We start from the raw sequence: 7,919 nt of genomic DNA on the forward strand, positions 1-7,919 counted from the left end.
ATCGCCGATTTAAGCCGAAATTGGCTACTTTTCAATTTTCGTATATTTTAATAGTTTTTTTACATGCTTATAATAATATAATTTATTTTAAATAAAAAACCACCTTATTCGTATTTCGTATGCAATGCTCACATAATTTGAGTATTTAAATATAACTAATAAAAGGACTATTAAAGTAGGTACGTATATTAGTGTAGGTCAGCGGTTCCCAAACTTTTTTAACCACGGAGCCATTCTTTTTAGCAGTAGTTTTTTTGGGGAATCCTAAGAAATATTTAATATTACCTAAGTATTATCTATCTATGTACGAAATGTTTAAAAGAGTAAAAATAATAAGATTTTTATTAATAAAAAGGAAACAATAGTATTAAAAATACTAGAAAAAATATTACTTATTATTTATAATTATAATAATTATTATTATTCAATAAAACTTTACATGTATATGCATATAATGTGAACAATGCACTTGGTTTTTGCGACGAAGTTTATTAATGTTCGGTGTCACAGAAATTATTGACGGACGCATATATTGTCTTCTGCATCTAAACGTAATCGATGTTTGGTTTTTGTAGCTGGTGTACCTTAAATGCGTGCCACGTGCAGCAATAAGTATAAATTATCATTTTAACTAAATATGTGGAAATAAAACTGGAATTTCTAAGAATACTATGGAAATGCTAAAATTTCTGATAGATCATAATAAACCAATAAATAAATAAATACATTTACCATTAAGAATAATGAATTAATTTTCGAGTCGTAATGCTGTATAATAAGTTTAAATATTAATTTCCCTCAATTCGAAATTAATTATCGAATTATACGTGGAATTTAATAGATTTAAAATGTTATCAATGTTGTTATTAATATGCTATACTTATACACATATCAATTTAGAATAACACAAAATACTACTGTCGCAGTGCTAAGAAGACATTATTTGCACGACTGCACATCGTATATATTTGCTGGACGTTTCAATCGCCTTGAAATAATGATAGAGACGAGTCAATTGTGTTGGTTATAAAATATATTTGCCAGCGGCATGCACTCGACGACCACTATATTATAAACCTTCTTATGCCATCATTTATTATAGAGCGGTATATAGTTACGTATTATGTACTCGTACTTTGCCTACATACATTGTTTGAAAGTGATCGGAAATCGTATAACCAGAAAACCTTCTCCTCTCACTTTTAGATTCTGAGCTGAGGATCAATGAATGTATTATTTTTTTTCTGTATCTGATGACACTATCATGAGTTAAGTAAAATTGTTTCAATCTTTAATTTTGAAAGTGGTTTCTAGTACCAAAATTGATCTATAGTTGGTAATTGGTCAAAAGTAAAAAAGGTTCTGTTCGTACTTCTTGAAAAAAGAATAAAAAATAAAATAAAACAAAATAAAGAAAATCTTAAATTTTGAATTCAGATCTTTTCTACGGTAGGTAATTAATTTTGTACATATTTTACTTTTTTGTACTATTTTTTTTTTTTTTTTTTTGATAATTTAAAAATAAAAACTTTTCATTGTTATTGATCAAATATTTCAATTGCAAAAACTTGAAATATTCAATTATTACTTAAATTCTAATTTTTCTAATTTTTGATCAATTTCTATATTTTAATCAAACAGTTTTTTTTAGAATCGACATAGTTAACTTATCAACGCACAATGTCTGTTGTATTCAAAATACGAGAATTTAGTTATATTAATTATTATTTATAGTTTAGTTATAACCTATTTTTCTTTTTTTAATTATTAATATTGACTATTGTAGATGTGTGTATTTTTTAAGCAGTTAAATCCTTAAACTAAATGATGACGTATTCGTTGAACTTCTTTAATACTTTTAGTTTCAGTGTATTTTACATGATATAATTTTTTAACATAATTTTATCCTTGATATTACGATAATATTAATAGGATGGTTTTATTTTTTATTCGAGGTTTTAACAAGATGACCAAACAAGTTAAACCAGTTATGTTGAACATCTTTAGCTATTAGTTCTATCATCAAAACCTACTTTCGTTGGATTCAGATTTATTTTGTTAATAAATTATTAGGTACTTACCTATAATTCATTAACTAAATTATTATTTCGAGTTTATATAAACTTATTTTTAATTTTAAAATAAATGTTACTGATAATAAAAAAGGTAGGTATGTACTAACATTTGTATCAGACATACCCGATTTTTAATTATTTTTAAATCGATTTTATAATATCATAAGTAATGATGTTAATGACCATATTAATTTTAGACTTTTAAAAAAATATGCCCCAAATAGGTATAATTTTATTAAAAACATTGTTTTATAAAGTCCTGAAAGTCATAGGAATATAAGCAATTGAATCATTTATGGGTATGGTAAATTGTATATTAACAGATTTCGATGAGAAATTACTCGTACCCAGGGCTTATTGTGTCACAAAATGGCAAATAGTAGTGGTTACTATGGTTCAAATTTTATTTTATGCAATAAGTGGATGGATAAAATCGTAGATTCGTTTAATTTCAAGCTATCTACAATCATATAACAATACCATTAAGGTTAGTGTCCTCAGGTCCCTATGTAATGTATTATACAATACTTATTTATAATTTCGATATTTTTTTGCATACCAAAACTTCTCAGGTTCTATTTTTATCTTTCCTATGTCTTAATAATTATGTAATTACTAATTAAAGCAGTATATAAAAGTAGGCATTTATAAACTATTGCAGTAATTGTTTAAGGATTTCCAAGTACCTAACTATAGTATACAGGCTTAATTTTTGAGATTCAGGAACTTAAAAAAATTTAATAAATTTTTGTTTTAATTTTTAATTTTATTATTTTGGTTAAATGTATTTACTTTATTGTTACAGCCTTACAAGTCAGGTTAGTAATATTAGTAAATAATAATAATAATATTATAATTTATTTTGCATTAAGAACAATCAATTATTAAACAATTCAATAAAAATGACAACACCCAAAAATATCTGATATATTTTAATTAAGACACTATTTTTAGGTTATTTAGGTATATAAAGTAATAGTGGTGACCTTTAGTGGCCCAATGCTATAAGCTGTACAGGTGTTTGTGTAAAGAGCAAATATTCTATTATGAAGTACAGTAGGTAGATAATGTGTATTTATCTTGTACTTAATTAATGTTAGATTATCAAATGTTACATCTTGCTAATTTAGTTATTATAATATATGATAAGTTATTATACAACAAAGTCTTTTAAAGTTGTCTATATGATAGGTTGGTATATTATTATACAACATCACTATTGAGAAATCAAATACTGTACTTAATATATTAGTATATAAAATTGTATTACATAAAACATAAACAATTTAAATCATATAAACATTATAAGAGTAAAACAATATTTTATCATTAATATATTTTTAACCATATTTTTTACATATTTATGCTTAAGTATATGTGCATACAATTTTTAATTAATTATTAATAATAAACTAGTTAAGAGCATTATAAATAAAACACATTAGATAAAAAGCTCATATCAGTATATCATACATTTTAATGAATTGCAATAGTAGGTAATCGAGTTAACTAAAATCATTAATTTTCTATGAATAATTATTTTTACAGAGGTTACATAGCTAATAAATAAGAGGAACATTTTATCCAAATGAAAAACTATAAATTTTCTACAAAATAACGCAGTGACAGTATAAAATCTAAGCGGGTTAACTGGTGGTATTGAGGAATGCTTTCAAAATGTCGGAATATGTTTGGATTCTACATAATAGTAAGATAGAGATTAGAAAAACGTGTATAAACAGGCATGTTTGCAATCATAAATTAGGTAGGTATACTATATTTTTCTTTATTATTTGATGATAATAAAAGCTATAAACTAACTAATAATGCGTTTTAAATGTTTTTATACACATATATATATATAATATATATGCATAGCATTATTTTGATTTAAATTGCCTAACAATATGGTAAAAGTTTAATAGATACCCGTTATAATTTAATATTATACTTTATTTAAGTATGATGTTTATTGATCTATTCGTAAATATATAATATACAATTAATATTATTTGAAAAATCGGTCATTCAAAAATGATAGCTAGTCGCATCCGCCATCACACCCGAAGCTATCACCACCGTTGTCACCGCCATAACAATCACCGTCGCCATCACCGCCAAAACAATTGCAACCGTCGTTACTGTTACTACGATCATCGTTATGATAACTATTATCGTGATTAAGGTTGACAACGGGGTAGGTGTTGGAATTGTAATAATTGCCGTCAGTGGAACGATTTTGGCGACGATGTTGGCTATGCTTGTATTTATGATTGCCGTTAGTACCATCACTATGAGTATCATCGCCGTAAGTATCATCACCGTAAGTAGCATCGCCATAAGTACTGTCCTTTTCTACTTTACTACTTCCGCACCCACACATGTTTCACTAAATCACTAAAAAACTTTAAAAAATTTATATCAATAACAATAATTTTATTTGTTGTAAAACCAAAACTAGTTTTATATTCTTTAAAAAAAAAAAAAGGAATTTTCAATACTTCAATACTATTGATAGCATGTGTGTGTAAATGTAGGTGTGTGTGAGAGAGAGTTAGAGAATTATTTTGTCTCTTATTAACAATGCTATCTCCAAAGCATCACTTTAAATTGTAAATTTATATTATTTGTTTTTATGTTACTATATAGTACTATCAAAATTCAAGCAAAACTGTTAAGCCTGTCAGTACCCCAAAAAAGTAATTTATAAATTTTTAGAAACAGATTAATGAAATAATAGACCAAAAGAAATTAGTATAAAATATTATTAAACATATCAATCTTATTTATTTTAAGATGAAATAGAAATATTATATTATTAGATAGTTAGAAATTTGAAGTGCTTATACAATTTTTTTTCATCCACTCAATCAGTAGATCGTCTGATTATTTATATAATATTAAATGTTTTTGTTTTAAATAACATAATAATATCTAGGGCTAGGATTTATATGCAATAAAAAATTGTAAAATATGCATTTTATTTACCAAAATATGCAAAAATATGCAAAAACAAATTTTTATTATTTCTAGAGTATTATTATTTATCATAATTCAAAATTTTATTATTATTACATTAAAATATTAAATATTAGTTTGTATTTTATCATTATTACATGCTACTATAATGTGTTGTTTCAATAATTTTCAAATACAAACATCCAGCGATTTGAACGTAAAATAGATTTATACTGACTAAAACTCCTTTCCACATCACACGAGGTTATTTGTGCATATTTTAAATAATGCGATTTATCCTGGAGTTAATCAATATCGATTTCTTAGATAGATAATATTTATACTTTATATTTACAATAATTCGACGGATAAACCAAAAATTATCGATTTTATGAAAAAAACACCATTTAAAATTAACAATAAATTATAAAATTTGAAAATTTAAGTTAAAAAAGTCAAAATTCCAAAAATCTATAAATATGCAATTATATGCATTGTGTTCAAAATATGCAAAAATATGCAAAAATAAATTGGTTCTATTTAAACGAGAATAAGCCAAATCGTGGACAAATCTGACAACCATTAAATTTGGACTTAAGGAAAAAAACATGCAAATGCATATAAATCCTAGCCCTAATAATATCATTAATTATAAATAGTATTTATAACTAATGATGATATTGTTGAATTCGTTAAATAATAAATATTATTAATATTAAGTACTTACAATTATATTTGTGGTTTTGTGCACTTTTGTAGGATGATAATATATTCATAATATTGTTTTTTTAAGAAAAGGAAACAATAATTATGAATGGTAACGGACTAACAGGTCATGATTTTAAACATGCAACATATCTGTATGAATCGTGTCTATAGAAAGGAGATGCATTGCAGTAAATATTAATAGTTTTGTAAAACGGGTTCACACTAAGTCTAAATATTTGAAATATTTGACAAATAAGTAACGCGTTATCAACTACTAGCACACGTCAGAACACAACAGGCTGTAGAGCAAATACGCGTTTAGAAATATTTATCAGCAAAAAATATACATTTTAATAACTAGTATACTACACAATTTTTCTATTTTGTGACATTTATTTTTCGTATTTCCGATTTCAATAACTTGCTATTAAGTAATACCAGAAAAGTGGCCTAGAAACAGCAGTACGGCCACGTCCGTCGTTTACACATCTAAAGTACCTACTTATCTGTTATATTATCAATAGTGAGCATTCCTACTGCTGCTGACCAGTGATCACGCACCTGACGATGATGTGTATGTATAAAATATGTTTTATCAGCGATTCTACAGAGTGGTTCACTAATTATAATCACCCATTTGCCTCCATCGATCCTCTTAGTTATGCATATTTTATTAAATTCTAATTTTTAAAGTTTTGATATAGGTACACAAATATCATATTTTCATCTTTTTAAATTTTTTTTACTATTCAAGAAATATCCCTCGATAATACACATTTCATTTTTCTTTTAGATAAACACCATTTTTAAACGGAAGATCTGTATAAAATGTCGATGGTTCTAAATCAAAATTCAAACTAGCAGTAGTAGGTATTTTAATTTTAATTAGGTATTGATTATACTTAGATCAATTTCATAAATTTTTAAATATTGATAGATTTAAATTAGGTAGTTACAATATACTTACAAACCTATTATCATGGTAATATTAATTATTATATGTAGTATTATCGTAATAACGGTATATTTTAGACAGTCGTCAATATTATTTTAGTTTACATTTGTGAAAAGAGGATGTAAAACCGTTGATTTATTTATTTTATATGCAGTATATATGTAGATAATATATTTTAACTATTAAGTATTTAAAATAGATAAAACCGACAAAGCAGTATGTGAGGTGACATTAAATTTAACAAATTTACAATAATACCACAAAATTACTACACTTGAATGTTGTATCCATAGAATCTAAAGAAATCTTTGTTATCTTTGATTGTACATTCCACATTCATACCAGACTCGGAAATAATCTTTCGGATAGCCTTCTCCTTAACTAAAAAGTAAAGTTTTTAATTATAAAGAAATTTATAAATAACAAGTATAATACAAGATGCAGCTTAAGAGAAAAAATGAAACATACGGTTATAATTTTCAAGTATCATAATTATTAAAAAAACATATAATTATATTTTCCACTAATTCATCTGGTACGTTGTGTAAAGATTTTGTAAAAAATAAGTTATTATAAATCATAGAGCGCTATCTGTGATAATAAGGCGTATGTATAGTATAAGGAGAATACTTGTGTTCGACTCTTAGTATAGGCAACTTAACGTACATATTTGCCACTGCACTGCCGATTTTGCCAACGATGAATTTTTTTAGTTTTATATAAAATAAGTATTACTCGTAATACAAAAGAGACAATGCAGTAACTAATGTTGTTAGATTTTAAGCAGTCTAGAATGTTGTCCGAAGTACAATATGTGGAAGCGATCTAACATTGTATCCCTATAACAGTATAGAATAAATAAAGACCTTAATGCATTTTTACTATACACCTTAGTTACTTAATTTTATCAATTATGTTAACGTGTATTATTATTTATTTTGTGTTAATGTTATTTATTATACCTTTATATTTTCTGTTATAATAATTTAAATATTTTTGTGTTTTATGTCAAAATTATTCAATGCAGTATATTAATGAGTGTGTTGCTGTATTGTTTAACATGTCATAGGTACGTGACATATACCATATACACAAATAATATAAATCCTGAATACCAAGTAGATAATAGTCAATAGGTAAATATCAGGAGTGGCCACTAACCAACACGAACAAATACAAATGAAAACAAAAATGGACAAATGCAATTACACTAAGAGCCAAAA

Source organism: Aphis gossypii, chromosome 2 (assembly GCF_020184175.1).
Source record: "Aphis gossypii isolate Hap1 chromosome 2, ASM2018417v2, whole genome shotgun sequence".
In the NCBI taxonomy this organism is placed as follows: domain Eukaryota; kingdom Metazoa; phylum Arthropoda; class Insecta; order Hemiptera; family Aphididae; genus Aphis; species Aphis gossypii.